At 36.9% G+C, this 17,741-nt stretch overlaps 1 protein-coding gene across 1 annotated transcript in view; it reads left to right on the forward strand.

Moving 5' to 3' along the window:
• The first annotated feature begins 17,029 nt into the window (after positions 1–17,029).
• The window catches only part of nau (nautilus), a 169,332-nt gene continuing 168,620 nt past the window's right edge, over positions 17,030–17,741 (forward strand). Inside the window, exon 1 of the mRNA XM_067123089.1 lies at positions 17,030–17,741. This exon is cut by the window's right edge and continues 470 nt beyond it. The gene's annotated coding sequence lies outside the window, so the exon portion shown is untranslated.

Raw genomic sequence — 17,741 nt, forward strand, 5'->3', positions numbered from 1 at the left:
AGTTACCTTCCGTTTAATTACCAGAATTTGCAACCCATTTTTCCCTACAGTGAGATTGGGATAGTGAGGAAATGATTCTATGGATTGGAGGAATGACTTAGTGTCGTTTAACCCAGTCCTCTGGCTGTCTAGTATTTTGCTGAGATTTTGGATTCCATGCCAGTCGATAAGTTCTGCTCCTAGACTCATTTAAGGAGTAGATGAAGCCGTTACTGGTAGTGATACTTTTAGTAATTAGCTTACGGCGGGTTGCTTTTAGTGTTTTTAAAGATTGGATAAGATTCGGTGTCTACGGTAATCTGTAAGTCACAGGGCTGATAGGTGTGCTTTGTCAGAAGTGGTGAAAACAGTAATTGCCTAACTGTTTTACTTCAAGATAAGGCGATCTAATTTGTCAAGATAATCTCTCACGACGTGGTAGCTGGTGTCCTTCGTGGACAAAATTGAACGTGTAAACAGTATGTCAGAAAAACGTAAGGCAACGTACGTGGTACTCCGAGACACAGGACAGCAATATACCGGAAAGTAGCATGGATGGCACTGTACAGTACAAGTTCTTAACAAAACAAGATGTGAATACTTGTGTAAACAGTACATTTAAATTGTATCTGGTGATAGCAATGATGCACTGATGACCGAAATAACCAAAGTGTAGGTTAAATCTGCATAATAGACCAAATGAGGACCAATAAGAGGGCCTCCTGAAATGGACACCGATGAATGAGTAATATCGTGCACTACAGATCCAGAATAATCGCTTCCGGTAGAGGAATTATTTGCGATGCTTTAAATACCTGAGTTAAACGTAGAATTGAAATTTTGAGTACTACCACGACCTTTTGGAGTTGGTCAGATACCTAAAACACAGAAGAGAGAACTAATGTCTTTGTGAATGGAAGACACGTGTGTGTCTTTTACAGTTTTTTTTTTTTTTTTTTTTTTTTTTTTCTATTCCGTTAGTAATTGAGATAAAATGTTCTGTTGCCCATTGTCGGTTAATCAGATTATTTGTTTTGTATCTCTTACCGTGTTTTTTTTTTTTTTTATTAATCTCTATAGACGAAAAGGAAAGAATGTGTACCCTAACCCCCTCCCCCCCTCTCTCTCTCTCTCTCTCTCTCTCTCTCTCTCTCTCTCTCTCTCTCGTCTTTAATAACTTCTTTCGATTAATTGTATGTATCGTTGATAGTAACCCAAAGTGATTCGAGTTTTTTAAATTGTGGGAGCTTAGCCGAGTTTTTCAGTCGCTGCTCCAACAAGTTAGTTATCGATAACTATACGAAGACCTACTAGTAGTAAATATTTTTTTACGAGGTGTTATCGTAGAGTCTGGGTACTTTGAGTTGTTAAGAGTGGCGTACGCATTTGAGTAAACGCCCCCAGGCTTGTCTCAGAGCCCCGGAAGCAACGTTACTACTTTGAAATAGCGTTACTGAAGTTTAAAAAAATATATATTCTCATGCAGTTTTGAGAGTAACCGAATTGCTTTCGCCTTGCGAGCAACTTCTGGTTTCTTGTAGCGTCTTATCAACAAAGTTGCGGATCGTAACCTCTATAAAAGAACAAACTGAAGTTGTTCATGTTCGACAAGCATGTTCTGTTTACTTTTGTGCACAGGTGTTGCTACTTTTTTGCTAAGATTAGCAATGAGATGCCAGTCGTTGCCACTTTTTTGCTAAGTTTAGCAATGAGATGCCAAATGTTGCCAGAAAATGCTCTTACGTGGAACAGCTTTAAGCGATAACATGAATCGCTCTTGCAAGGACATGAAGTGGACACGAAGGTTGTTTTATAATAAACATTATCTCAAGAATTAAACGCTAGGAAATTTTTTCTGATAGATCCTCCTGGGACTGACTGGATCCCAGAATCGTATTTACCAATATTTCCTTAAAGCGAATCGAATGAATTACGTTCCTGCAAACGAAAATAAAGATGATACAAAACCAATTCCGTATCTAAGAATTGTTTAGACAGTTAATGTAAATATGTATGCATATGAACAAACCCTTCGGTATTTTCCAAGCAAAGGCGGTCCTTACATGTTGACAGGAAATTGTTGTTACTTGTTAGGGAAGAAATAATTCGTGGCTGTCAGGGAAGAAATTGTCCATAATTGTTGGGGTAGAAGGGGCCGGAGGGAGGGAGAAATAGTTCCTGCCTGCCAGGGAAGAAATTGCCCGTACCTGCTGTGGAAGTGAATTTCGTACCTGAAAAAAAAATTGTTCGTACATGTGAATGAAGATGTACTTTTTAACTGACTGAGAAAATTGTCTGACTTTGTAGGAAAGAACTATTTCTTGCCCGTCAGGGAAGAATTTGCGTGTGCTTGTGACAGGGAGGGCAATCTGCTTGTGAATGAAGTCATACCGTACTTGGCCGTGGCCACCGAGAGATTGCAATCAGTCTCTCGGTGGCCACGGCTTGGCATAGGGATTATGTATTGAACAGCTGGAGACAGCAATGAGAGAGAGAGAGATGGCCTTCGTAGGGAAAATTTTCATAAACTGGGTGTTGGGGAATTGTAAAGAGAGAAATGAAATAAACTGATAGTGATAAAGGTAATATAATAAGGTAATTTCTTAATGGATGAATATGTATACTATACCTTGCCTCTCCTTACATTTCATTCATTCTTCACATTCTTGTGCCAGGAAATAATAAAAATACATACTTTAAGTAAACATTTGTCAACTATTCTTGATTGTAAGTTTATGTAGATTACGAGGATCAGAAAATGAAATGTATTTTTTTGTGGGTATTCCATTTGCAGGTTATGAATTAACGACAATGAAACAGTTATAAAAAATAGAGGAAAAATAACAAATAACCCAAAGTAATAAGTATTAAGAAAAATATGAAGGGTTTAGGTATGGAAATGTTAACAAACCTAGTATTCGTATTCAGTTTTAAGACATTGAAACTGTATAAGGTACTTTTATTTTGATTATATCACACCTTTTTGTATTTTACTGTTCTTCAACCAGTGAAGGTAGTTTGAATTTTCTAATCAGATTTTTCCTCCCACCCCCTCTTCCATTTTACCATTCTCTTTTCGATGTCCATTTAATTATTATCGTTTCTCACCGTAGCTAGCAATCAACTTGGACACGGGATGATATTTGTGCACGGCAGTACTATTTAAGGCAACATAGCAACAGCATTATGCGGTCGGCTTCTTCCCTCATCAGAGGACGCCATTCTGAAAGGTAAGTTAGTTATTATCATTATTAAAAAACACATAGGGGGAAAGACTTGAAGGGTAAGTAAAATTTCATACTGGGGTTATAAAAACAACATGGAGTACATGTGGATGTATGAGGGTAGGAAGAAAGAATGAAAGTAACAAGTGGAGGAAATACAAGATTTAGTAAAAAAAAAAAAATTATAATAATACTAAGTTATTTGAGGTGAAGCTGCATGACATAAGAGATCATTGAAGTGATATTCAAGAAGAAAGCGAGAGAGAAAAGAAAGTGTATTATGAAAATCAAGGGGAGACGCTGAACAGAAACTTTACGGAGAATAAGTTATTCCTCAAGAAGTGATTACAGAGAAAAGGGTTAATGAATACCTAGGTTTTTAGAATAAAATATGCAAATGGGGGGTTGCTAACTAAAGTGAATGCAGTCTTTAGATATGGACTGAATATTTTGAAGAGCTATTGACAGCAGAAGATATAAGTGAAGTATAGCTAAATGAAGAAAGTGTAAAGTTGAGAAATCTTATGATGGTGAATATTTGGGATGTATGGAGGGCGATAGAGAGGATGAAGAATAGAAATGCACCAGGAGTTGATGGGATTACAATTGATAGGCTGTGGCAAAATGGCAACAATTTAATTGAGCGGCTGACCTGGGTTTCTAAGGTATGTCTACACGAAGAAAGAGTTCTGCATGGATGGGTGAGATGGGATAGTGGTTGACTTGGGACAAAAGTGGATCTGAGTTAAGGGTGAGTTACAATATGTCTCCTTGGCTATTTGATATTTTTTCAGTTGGAAAAATGTGAAAAGTCAGATGATGGCAATAAGGCGTAGGTGCAAAGTTGTGGGATAAGAAAATGAGTCATAAATGAAGGGCAGAATGCTTGGTACATAACTGATTGCGGATAGTGAAGAGAAAATGCCTACAGTAGTGTCGGCATTTTCTCTTTACTATCCGCTATGTATCAAGCATTACTGATTGTGGATAGTGTACAGAAAATAACGACGTTAGTGTAAGGATTTTAAAATATTTGCAAAGTTTGAAAGTACCGGGTGTTTCGAAATTAGAGCCCCCCCCTCTCCCCCCCTCCACAGAACAAATGGAAAGTTAGGAAGTTTTCTGCTATAGCCTATCTCCAAGTACATTATCTTAAGTTTCTATTAAGCTATTTTTCATTTTACATTTCTCGTATTTTCAGACTGAGTGACGGAGTTAGATACAGCCATGGCTAACGACTCGGAGGAAATCAGATGGATTGACCGAATCCGGGCTATAACCTTCAGAGAGGCCAGGGATGCTGGCGCATCTTTCATTTCACGTTCCTGGATAGCTAAATACATTAAAAGAGATGAATCCTTTGTTAAAAGAAACTGGAATAAAAATCCATACGACTGTCATCGCGAAAAGAATGAGAATCTTGGAAGGCCTGAAGTCCATTCTCAGGAGTCAAAAGACATCATAGCTGAGGCAGTGGGTAGACCAAGAAAGTCTTTACGTAAATTGGCTCTTGAACTAGAAACAAAAAGGGAAAAGAAGAGAAGTTATAGTGCTGTATATCGTGAGTTGAAAAAATCTGGTATCAAGCCATTTCATGTTATCAGCAAGCCCAACATCACTCAGCAACAGAGAGAAGACCGTACATGGTTTTGTGGTTCATTTCTTAAAGATTGGGATGAAGCTGACTTTCTCCATGTTGCCGCATCAGATGACTTCTTCATTTACACAGTCATGAAGCCAAATCATAAAAATGACATCATTTGGGCTGCAAAGTTGGATGATATCAGCGATGACGTGCGCTATCGCCAAGTTGTGAAATTTCCTGAATGTTTGGGAATTTTTCTGTTTCACAGCCAAATGGTTAATGTGGATCATCAAAGAAAAAGGACTATCATGGAATGGCGAATACTTCAGAGAAACTGTGCTTACTGGTGGAGTATTTCCTTTCCTCAAAGATCCTGAAAATGTGTTATCTGTTGAAGAAGTCACATTTTTGCATGATAAGGCACCATGTTTGAAGGCTCTTCAGACACAGGAGCTGCTTCGAAACAGTGGTATCGATTTCTTCTCGTCAAGTGAATTTCCAGGTAGCTCCCCTGACCTTAATGTGTGTGAAAACATTGGTAGTATCTTAAAGGATCGTGTTGAAGCGCGCACAGTGAACTATGAAGAGAGGTGACCTAAGTGCTCAGGGAAATGGAGTTTGAGTCTCAGCTTTTTTGCGATTTGCTGAAATCATACCCCTCAAGAATGCAGGCTGTGGTACAGGCAGATGGAGGCCACACAAAATGTTAAATACTCAGAGAGAAACTTAAATAAATACCTGTTCTGAATTACTTTTGTTTTTGTCCATATCAATTTTAGTTTATGCTGTATAGGGTGGGGTGGGGAGGCCCTAATTTCGGAACACCCTGTAAATGTTAGCAAGAGTAATTTCGAAAGTAAACTGAAACCCAGAAAATTTGGTAATTAGCCTTGGAATTGGTATGTGGGATTGGATTAATTACAATGGAAGAAGGTAATTTGAAACAAGAGGTGAGTCACAGAACAGATGAAGCAACCAGCGATCATTATCTTTCTTTGTTAAAGGAATGTTTGTCGTGTTGATCCCGTCATCAAATTGGAACCAAAGCACAAATCGAAGAGTAAATTAGGGCAGTGTTAAATGCTATTTGCCCATGGAAAGTGAATCTCTTTGGAAGCTATATATGTATTATCTCTTGCTCGCAAAATTTCTTTAGATTTATCTCTCGCAGACTTTTTTATAGTACGATTTCGATTGTTGGGTAGTCCATAACGTGAATGCGTTTATCATTCTTTGCTTTATACACTGGTATTCATTTTAAATTTCATGTTAATAGTAAATATTTTATCTTTTATTTGATATTTTTTCTTTTCACAGTATGATGATTTACGAGAAGTTTTTATCAGTGTTGATTAAATGACTATTGTTATCTTAAGGCTAAGGGGATGGAGTAAAAACTGAGAATGTAGTGGAGAGCAGAGAAAATAATTACATAAGTAAAAATGAAATTGAGTTAGGCCTACTTGCTGTATCCATAATCAGTTAAAGTCGGTCTTAAGTGTACCTCCCTTATTATTAATTATTATTATTCATTGCATAACACTTTCTTCAGCTACCTGTCATTATTGTCAGTTACTAAAAGTGTTAATCACGAATCGGCACACTCCCGTAATTAATAACTAGAAATAGTAGTACATTATAAATTACCATAATTATAAGCTGAGCTAAGATTATTTATGCGCTCAAAGACCCAATTAGTAATACAGGTATAGTTTGTTTATTTTTTTATATGTATGTATGTATATGTATATATATATATATATATATATATATATATATATATATATATATATATATATATATATATATATATATATATATATATATATATATATATACATCGTTTAAGACGATTATAGTGATGACTCAAAGTATTAATAACTAGTTCTCTTTGGATATGTGTATATATATATATATATATATATATATATATATATATATATATATATATATATATATATATATATATATATATATATATATATATACCTGTATTTATACATGCATTTATAAATACATATATAATATACATATATTGTATATATGCATATATATATATTTATATATGTATATTTATGTCATATAGATGTATTATAGAGGTATATATATTCATAACTAAATTAGTAATACAAGTAATTATATATATACATATATATATATATATATATCTAAAGATATATATAAGATAAGTGGTTATTAATACATCATGAATCATCATTATTATCGCCTCAGACGCTGAGCGCCGCAAAGCACATCTAAAACTACGCCAGTCATATCTTTACTGTGCTTTATCTTCCAAAAATCTCCACTCATCTTCAGTCCCCCTTCTCATAGTTCTCTTCCAGTAGGTCTGGGTCTTCCAGCTCTTCTGGTGCCCACAGGAGCCTAGCTGACTTTCACGTTTCTACCCGAGGTGGTACGCTAGGTCCATTTCCAGGCTTTCTCTGTTACCTTGTTATCATGATCTCATCTACATATGGAACTTCCGTAATTTGCCCTTAGTTTCATCTTCTCATCATGCCATTTGACTCGTAATCTTCTTCTTAAGCTTTATTCTCAAATCGACGAAGCCTTCTAGATATACATATTTTCATTGTTATGCCGTGATCTATATCCAAGTAGCGAGGAAGATGTTACTAGACTCTTGTACTACAATCTTACCTTCGTCAGCAGTTGCAGCCTATTTGATTTCCATATCCTATTCAGCTTGCCCAATGATTGATGTGCCTTTCTTAATATCACTGAATTACACCTCAAGAGACCTTTATTAGATTTTGTTCCTAAATGCATGATAATTCAACTTCATTAATTCTTTCACCATCTAGTGTAACTTGATCCCTTTGTGCACACTCTGTCCTCAGTATTTCTTTTCACTTAGATTAATCTGTATGAAGCATTTTATTAAGCAAACTTTGTAAAGCTTGGTGTGTTTTGCTGATCAAAATAGCATTCCTTTATTGTAAACCTCTTTCATCTCCAAATACCCCCGTAGGGGGATAGTGCCGTCAGTGCACCTCACGCGGTGCACTGTAGGCATTACTTAAGGGTCTTTGCATCATCCCTTCGGCCCCTAGTTGCAACCCCTATCATTCCTTTTACTGCACCTCCATTCTTATTCTTTCTTTCATCTTACTCTCCACCCTCTTCCAACAGTGTTTAATAGTTCAACTTCAAGGTTACACCTAGCAGATCTCTTACTCTCAATTGTCCTTTCAGCGCTGAATGACCTCAGAGGTCCCAGCGCTTGGCCTTCGGCCTACATTGTATATTCTTTCTGTCTATCTATCTTCAAATACGTTTTCCATTGTAAAGTATAATAAGGGCAAACAGAAAAGGTGACACAATTAAGGTTGCATAGACTTCGTCCCCGGGTACTTCCGGTAAGCTTTAATTATTTCGCATGAATATCATGATGACACAGGACCTTCTTTAACATTTGCCTGTGGACGCGGTGAAATGTTTTCTCGTAATCAACACGGCCACCAGAAAGATTTTCAAATTCCATACATTACGTCTTATCACAACTACATGCTCTGTGCAACTCCAATTCTATTAAAAACCCGGCTAGTTCATCTTTAAGCATTTTATCTGTTTCTTTTCTCCTACTGTCGGGTATAAACATGCTGGTTATTTTCGTCATAAGCGATGTCATTAGTTGCCACATTCAGTCAGTTAACCTTTTTTTTTTTTTGTATCTTTGATAGGGCTTTTAGTTTCCAGTCATCAGGATTTGTTTTCTCATTCCATTATGCAATGCAGTTTGGTTAGTGTACGAAGTGTCATTTTATTTTCAATCATCTCAATCAGCGATTTAATCAAAACACACTACTTTCCCTCTCCTAAATTTCTTTATTATTGATTCCACTTCAAAACCCATGAATTCATACATGAGTAAGCTCAGGTCTTTTAAAGCTTCTGACATATAAATAAAATGACCCCCCTCAAATCCCTTATTCATGACCTCAAAAAAAGTGTTCCAGCAGGCGTTGTCTTCCTTTCTCTACTAACACTTTTACTGACGCATTCCTCCTTTTGACAGGTATTTCTTTTATTTTTCGCCCATGGGTATTTCATTAAGAATTCTGTGGGTTAAGCTAACACTATAGCATCATCTGATTTCTTTCCACATATTCTCTCTTATTTCATCTTGGACTTTGTTGAACTCCACTATCGAGACTTGAGTACTAACGTAACACATTCTACTTTCCAGTCTTTTATTTTCGCTGGTATTTGTTTGCAACGCTTTTTGTTTCTATTAGTCCTTTGCAGTATCCCAGTCTCACCCGATGTCTAGGTTTTGCGTTGTCTTACCCCAGACTATAGACACCCATCCCTGATAAAGGTCCAGTGCGTCATTGATTACCTGCTCCTCCTCCGATATGGTTTTGAAAATTACGGATCTATTTTGTCATTCACTTGCACAGGCCTTTTGATGGTTATCTTTGAGCTACATTGTATTGAACCTAGATAATCGGTATTTTTTTCTTGGTTGATTTAAATTGTAGCTTTAGTATGGCAACGGCAAGGTGGTGATCACTGCTGTCTGTATCTTTATTGCAAGATATTCGTGAGGGTTCTTATTCTGTCTCGATTAATGGCTATGTGATCCATTCGGTGGATATGTCTAAGTGTTTGTATGGATGCCCCATGTGCTGGGAAAGAGTAACTTCGATTATGTGATTATTTGTTTCACAGAAGCTATTAAATTGCACTTCATTCTCGTTTGCAGTCTCTCTCAGGCCTTCCTTGCCTATTGCATCCTCCGTGCATTCATATCACCAATAATCTCTCCCAAGTATTACATCTATACCATTCGGCAATTCTATACAAAATTCTTCTCTTATTTCTTAATCACAAAAATACTCACATTTCACCGATTCAATTTAAATCTTGCCAACAGTCAGCTACTGCCCAGTGCTGTCCAGTCTTGCCTTCTTTTGTACTAAAATTCTTGTATTGCGCCATTCCAGTCTCCCTTTTTATCATTTCTTGACATTGTGTTCATGAAGAGCCAAGATGTCCGACCCATATCTCTTGATATTAATATTCTTCCTGCAACATCTTCCCGATTTAATTCGGGGTTCTTAAGTTCCAATTTCCTATTTTCAGTTTGTTCTCAGTGTTTGCAAACTGTAATACTCTTAGCACCTCGGAATGCCTGGGATTAGGGTCTAGTTTCAAATACATAAAGGATAGCACACAATTCTTAACCTATGAAGGCCTCATCTGCCATGCATCCAGAGTTCAAGCTGAGGAGACAGAGCACTCAACGTCTCAACTGCTTCCAGTGATTTTTATTACTCATCTTGAACAAGGCCACAATTTTCGACTTTGGATCTAGCCTTTCCCTAAGGCGATGTCACCCTACAAGGCAACAGGTGCTCGTACTTTGGTCTCCGGGCCCAAATCGAGGTCCTACATTAGGGATTTGGTGACCACACTGGGTCAGGGTTGCAACTCCCTAAAGGTGTTTATATATAACATACGACAATTTCTTCAGAATTAAGAGCCTCGATGGCCAAGTCGGTAGAGCAGCAGCTTCGGACTTCATAGAGGTCTGTGGCGTGGGTTCAAATCCGCAGCCGACCAGTGAGAGAGGCGGACACTTTGCTATCCGTGTAGAACCCCAGGATTATGTATGTATTAGTCCGAACTAATCACCTATAGCAGTGTGCTTGGTGGAGAGTGGTCTTGAGTCTTTTACTCAAAGTACAAATAAGAAGAAAACGTTTCCTAGAAAAGAAATTAGCGGACATTGATATAGAAGAACCTTTCCACTATATATATGATATTTGCAGAAGGGAAAGTACGCCAGGTTATAGATTTTGAACTCTTGTATAACTAATGCCATTGTGGGATCAAGTCTTGACCAAATAAAGGATGAAATACGTAATAAACCTGAAACAGCAACAAAATATTATACATATCGAGAGGTTTAATAGATCGTTACAAATTCATAGTGTGTACAGTGCGAATGTTTACATACCGGACTATTTACGAATTGCCTTCACAAGAGTACGTACAATGTCCCACGATCTACGGATAGAGACAGGACGGTGGAGTAGAACGCCAAGGGAGCCTGTAATTGTGACTCACAGACTGTGCAGAGTGAAGCACATGTTTTAATTGAATGTCCAAGGTCAAGATCAAAGAAGAAATCTAAATTATGCGAACATTGACGCACTGTTTCGAGAGGAAAATAACTTAATTGACCTGTGTCAGTATATATTTGAAGTATTAAAGATTTACGATGAATAAATGACTGAGCTTAAACAGATATATGAATGAATGAATAAATAAATAAACAATTAGACAAATCAAATAAGGGTTATTTTCTATTTTGGTGTTGGTACAGGACTTCTTGTGGTGTTAGATTGGTAGCTGGATATTGTGAATGAGAAAAATTTTTCCTTTTATGGACAAAATATTTTATAATGTATGGGACAGATGAGTTATTGTTATAAACTAAAAAAAAAAAATACACTGCTTTGTGCAAACTAAATGTAAATATGGAATTATGTAATGTTTTGTCAATAAAGAATAATAATAATATGTATTCAACGGATAGGTTTGCTTAAAAGCAAATGGGTGTTACAAACTAATACACACACAAACAAAGCCACTCCAACATCACCTAAAAACATAACAGACACCTCATACGTCTCGAACTGTCGACCTAACCGCTCAACTCTCCTCGCTGCTGGGAGAAAGGGAGCTGGTGATTGGTACGATACATGTACATGCGCTACCAGGGTCGAAGCGGTGTCAGGCAGGTCAGCCGATTGAGACTACGGTCTACCCCAAAGCCAAATCAAAGTCCTTCTAAAAGAAGGCATGGAGCTTACCCCATACAAAAAATGGGAAAAAAGCGCGTTAAAGGAAGAAGAAGAATTTCCTCAGAATTATAAGCATACATTATGTAAATGCATAAGGAAATGATTAATAATAATTAATTAATCACCAAACTTCAAAACAGACGCTTCTTGATATGTTCAGAGAAATAATTTGGTATTGACTACTAGTTACCCGAGTGATGAGCTCAGTGAACCTGTTAAAGAAGGCAACGTAATGATTAATGATAAGTTATCAGTCACAAGGTACATGAGATAAGAGCGGCGAGACGGTTATAAAATTACGAAAGCTATGGAAATGGATATTTTGAACAATTATATGTTTCATAAACTAACATGATAGCTGCTGCAGATTACTTATACACTGGTGATTTAGGAATGTGAATGTTTTATTAGTTTTCATACAGAATCTTTGAAGGGACTAATGACGACTTAAGTACCAGTATCTAACAAAAAAGAAAAGAAAAAAAGTAAAGTAAATCGGGACTTGTCATTCACTCGTTCAGGACGTGGAGGCAGTGTCGCTGACTGTCAATCCCCTGAAATCTAAGACGCATCGTGGCCCACTTATTGACAACCAATTCTGGGGGTGACAAATTTTGCTTGTCTGCCACCACATACAGCAAAATTGTACAAAAAAATTAAGTATACCTTAGTTTAACCAGACCACTGAGCTAATTAACAGCTCTCCTAGGCTGGCCCGAAGGATTAGACTTATTTTACGTGGTTAAGAACCAATTGGTTACCTAGCAACGGGACCTACAGCTTATTGTAGAATCCGAACCACATTATAGCGAGAAATGAATTTGTATCACCAGAAATAAATTCCTCTACTTCTTCATTGGCCAGCCGGAGAATCGAACGCGGGTCTAGCAGAGTGCTACCGAGTACGTTATCGACCCGTCCAATGAGGAACTGCAAAATTGTACAGATACTCTGCTGTGGAGGTTGGTGTTTATTGTGCATTTTGGTTTGTTTGTTAGCAAGATTACCCAGAAAGCTGTATCTGAATTTTTATGAGAATTTATCCAAGTTGGGCACCTGACCGGCAGCAAGTGATTAGATTTTCAGAGATAACATATTAAAGAGGGAGGAATGCAGCTTTTGGGGAGAAGGGACCAGGTATTGGATGGAGTGTTCAGCCTTGTTTCAAGTGATCGAGGATGAATGAAAAACCTTCGAAACCTTACGTAGCATCTTAGACTTTGACAACCAAGTTTGATGATTATAAATACTTCTGCGAAGAAATTGTTCTGCATTGGATGGGTCGATATCGTACTCGGCTAGCACTCTGCTAGGCCTGCGTTCGATTCTCCGGCCGGCCAATGAAGAATTAGTGGAATTTATTTCTGGTGATACAAATTCATTTCTCGGTATAATCTGGTTCGGATTCCACAATAAGCAGTGGGTCCCGTTGGTAGGTAATCAATTGGCTCTTAGCCATGTAAAATAAGTCTAATCCTTCGGGCCAGGCCTAGGAGAGCTGTTAATCAGCTCAGTGGTGTGGTTAAACTAAGGTATACTTTTCTGCAAAGGAAGTCTGATTAGAGAACGTATTAGTCTACGGAAGCTTGCTGTGTATTTCAGCTTGTTCCAAATGGACCGTACGTTTATTTATTAGAAAATATCTATCATTTTCTTCTTAGAGATCTTCATTTGATTTTTATAATAATCGAAATGACGTCTGTAATTGTTTGGCCTCTTAATGTATGACGTCACGAACTGTATAAAACAATTGCTAGTTAATTATCAGTCGTTTTTATACATTATCAGTTACTTTTTATTAATTATGACCGAAGTAACTGCTTAGCAATTACACGTCTCGTTGGTGAATGATTTGTTAAGATTTATGTAATATATATATATATATATATATATATATATATATATATATATATATATATATATGTATATATATATATATATATATATATATATGTAAGAGTGTGTGTGTATGTATAACTGAATCACGAAAATATAGAACGTGATGAATATATAAATAAAGAATGAGCCTGCTAAGTAAAGGACTAACGTCGAAAGGCCTTGCAGCACTCCGTGGTTTCTCTTTCCTTCATGGGTTTTCTGTCTGTATATATATATATATATATATATATATATATATATATATATATATATATATATATATATATAAATATGTATGTATATATATATATATATTATGTATATGTATGCTTTCATATATATTATGTGTATGATTTTTAAATTTCTGTTTTAAATTTCTGTCTTTTCACCGTACCATTCTTCCCCTTAGGAGAGGGTGCCGCTTTAACAGTACAGACTTCCGGTTTCTAAGCAAATCTTTAGGGGTGAGGTTGCTTGCTTGCCCAAGTCTCTTTGTTTCTTAACCCCAGCAGAAACTGGCGCCCATTTTTAGGTGGGTAGATTGTTAGGCAGTGTCGTGGGAGCGATTCTACGGGCAAGCAAACTTGAAATGAACGCTATGGCAATTAGCCATTGTTCCCAGTGTGGCTGAATGCGTATATGTATATATATATATATATATATATATATATATATATATATATATATATATATATATATATATATATATATATATATATATATATATATATATAGATATATATATATATATATATATATATATATACATATATATATATATATATATATATGTATATATATACATATATTTATATACATATACATACATACATACACACACATATACATACGTACATGTATATATTTGTGTGTATGTATATGTGTGTGCATATACATATGTGTGTGTGGTTGTAGCACAAGATAAAAAAACACGAGGGAAGATAAGATCCGAAAGAAAATGGCGGAGAATTGCTATGGTATAATATTGAGAGACTATAAAGGATAATATGCAAAATAAGACCAGAGCAAGTGAAAGAAAATTATGGGTACAACCAAAAATGGGGAAAGGGTGAAGAAGAAAGTATTATACAGAGAGGAAATTGAAAATGGAATAAGGAAAAGGTGATTCAAGAAACTGGAAGAAACGGCAGACGCTAATGAAAACGTAAAAAAGGAAAATAAGAATATTTAAAATGGAAGTGAAAATAGAAGTAAAGGAATCGCGCAGATGACTTAGGTTAATCCAGACGGAAAGTAGACATAGAATGTCGACCAGAAGAAAGAGAAAGGGAAACCTTTTGGAAGGGCTCCATGGCCGGCTTAAGGAAGTTAGGTAGAGGAAGTGTGGCCTTAAGTAAGGCAAAATAAAGGAAACGCTAAAGACAGGAAGAAGGAGAGACGAAATGAACTGGTTAGACAACGCAAAGGAAGGGAGAGGCGCGATGGGACCTTTATAGGTAAATATTACCTAACTTCAAATTTTCGTTGTTTAGTTTCAGGAGCAAATAGAGAGAGAGAGAGAGAGAGAGAGAGAGAGAGAGAGAGAGAGAGAGAGAGAGATGAATGTACATTATTAATTATTAACGGTTAAAGAGAAACTTAGAGTTAAGTATACCTTAGTTTAACCAGACCACTGAGCTGATTAACAGCTCTCCTAGAGAGGGCTCGCCTGAAGGATTAGATTTATTTTACGTGGCTAAGAACCAATTGGTTACCTAGCAACGGGACCTACAGCTTATTGTGGAATCCGAACCACATTATAGCGAGAAATGAATTTCTATCACCAGAAATGAATTCCTCTTAGTCTTCACTGGCCGGTGGGAGATTCGAACTCGCGGCCAGCAGAGTGCAGAAACTGAGAGAATCTGGTTAACCGTGCATGACTTAGAGAGAAAGAAAAAAATTGGGCGAATCTTCATTATTGAGGGAGAGAGAGGAGAGAGAAAAAAGATAGAGATTTTTATTGATATAAAGTGTGAAGTAAAATAATGGTTAAAAAAAAGTGAAGGACGACATCTTTTGTAAAACGAAAGAATGCTCGAGAATATTGGAACATTATTAATCTTAAAAAGTCGAACGGAAATAAAAGGGGGATTAACGCAGGTTTTGAATTCCCGTTCTATGATGCTCGTTTTCTTCATCACACGGAGTTTTGGCTTCACTTTTAAAGATAATAATTCTTAGTTTAGGGTTGGAATTTCTATTCAGGAACTAAACAACCCCTCCAACAAGAATGGCTATGAGTGATGAATTCAATATAATAATAATAATAATCGGTTGATGGTAGTGATAATAAAAACAATGTCAATAAGTATTGGTAATAATATGAAAGTGATATCATTTTACCAATATTTAATATTATATTTGTCATGATACGAAACAAAGCTGTGGAAGGACATAAGCTGATAAAACAATTAAACTAAGAGTGATTGCGTCAATAACAGTGATAAAAATCCCACGAAACCTGATCTGCAAAGAACGCATCTCTGATCCTCTCATGTCGGTTGAGGACTCATATCTCGGGAATATCTCTGGAGATTTTACCCTTTTTTATATGCAGTCTTTTATTGAATGAGAATTCTTCTCTTTTTTTTTGTATAATGCTTTTCGTATTGTTTAGTTTTTCAGGAAATGTCAGTTCTATATGTAATATCAGTTTTAATTATTTGTGAAGGTATTTTAGTGAATGGTTCTCTCTCTCTCAGTGAATAAGTCTCTCTCTCTCTCTCTCTCTCTCTCTCTCTCTCTCTCTCTCTCTCTCTCTCTCTATTACATATATATATATATATATATATATATATATATATATATATATATATATATATATATATATATATATATGTATATATATATATATATATATATATATATATATATATATGCAGGTATATGTATATAATGTGTATATATAGACACATATATACACACAATACACACATGTATATATATAAGTATGTATATTATATGCGTGTGTGTATGTATTTTCATATTGGTGTATGTATTACTGTAGCACCATTCTCTCTCCCAAGCAGAAGAGCTCCTTTCAGTATTGGGTTTTTTGGGACACACGGAAATGGTGTCGATTTATAAAATTTTTTATCAGAATTCTTTCTTCCTTTTTTTTTCTTTAATTCGAGTAATTCTATTCATATAGTTTATTTGGAGGAAGGCAGTCTCCGCCCCTTAACAAAAATGCCCACAACAATTGGTTACTGCCTAGGTGCCCTTATTGGCTATTGGGTACAGCCTGCCAGGTCCCTGCTCATCCCATTGGTCTGGCACCGAGGATGCCAGTTTGCTAACTGTGTTTGTAATGAGGGCTTCTTTCGACTGGTATATTTTAATGTTTTGATTCCACTCTTAGAAGATCCATTAATGTGTAGCAATGATCGTCATTACCTAGTGTACTTGACTGGGATTCCTCCAGAGACTTATAAGTCTTTGCATTTAGCCCCCGGTGGCCTTAGGCACTCTGGTGATGATGTTGGCTTGGCACTTGCGGTGGTGACAACTGACCCGAGGGTGTTCAGTGTTGGTGGTGGTTTAGAAGGCGCTGGGGGTTGCCCACGTGGCGTCGGTAGCTCAGCCTTTTACCACGCAGGCGCGCTCGCACAGACTTGACGCTCCCGTACATTGACTCTTCTTGTTTTGGGCACCTGCAGGGAACCTCTCGGAAAGGATTCATGCAGTCTCTTACATAATTTGTGATTTGGGGGATTACGCTTTGGTTTCGCATAACGGTTGGAATGAGCGTCTCCTGATTCTCGTGTGTTATTTGACGCGTCCTGTCGAGTTTTATAGCTGTGAAAATCGTGTGACTTCCTGCCGAACTTGTGGAACAATGATGTGCCGCACGGACGTCCAGTCGAAATTAACCTCGTCCAGCTCGTGCAGGTCATGCCATAGACGACAGAAAACTAGAGACATTGCAGGCGAGGGGAGATGAGGGCCGCTGTGGCTGTGAATCGCTGGGAACTTCAAAAATCTGTGACCGCGTAGATGGCGGTGACACTAAACTGAAAGACCCTCGACATTTAGTTTGATAATAATTATTTGTTTGAAGGGCTTGTGCAATTTTTAAGGGATTTTACATTATACTGGTGATTGACTTTCTACTTTAATCTGGGGCTCCTTTAGCGACTGTGTAGTTCGTCGAGGGCGGCAGTGGAACATCATCATCAGCAGTAGCAACTTAAGCAGTAGCAGGCGGCGAAGAAGTCGCTGAAGACACATCGCAGC

Source organism: Macrobrachium rosenbergii, chromosome 21 (genome assembly GCF_040412425.1).
Source record: "Macrobrachium rosenbergii isolate ZJJX-2024 chromosome 21, ASM4041242v1, whole genome shotgun sequence".
In the NCBI taxonomy this organism is placed as follows: domain Eukaryota; kingdom Metazoa; phylum Arthropoda; class Malacostraca; order Decapoda; family Palaemonidae; genus Macrobrachium; species Macrobrachium rosenbergii.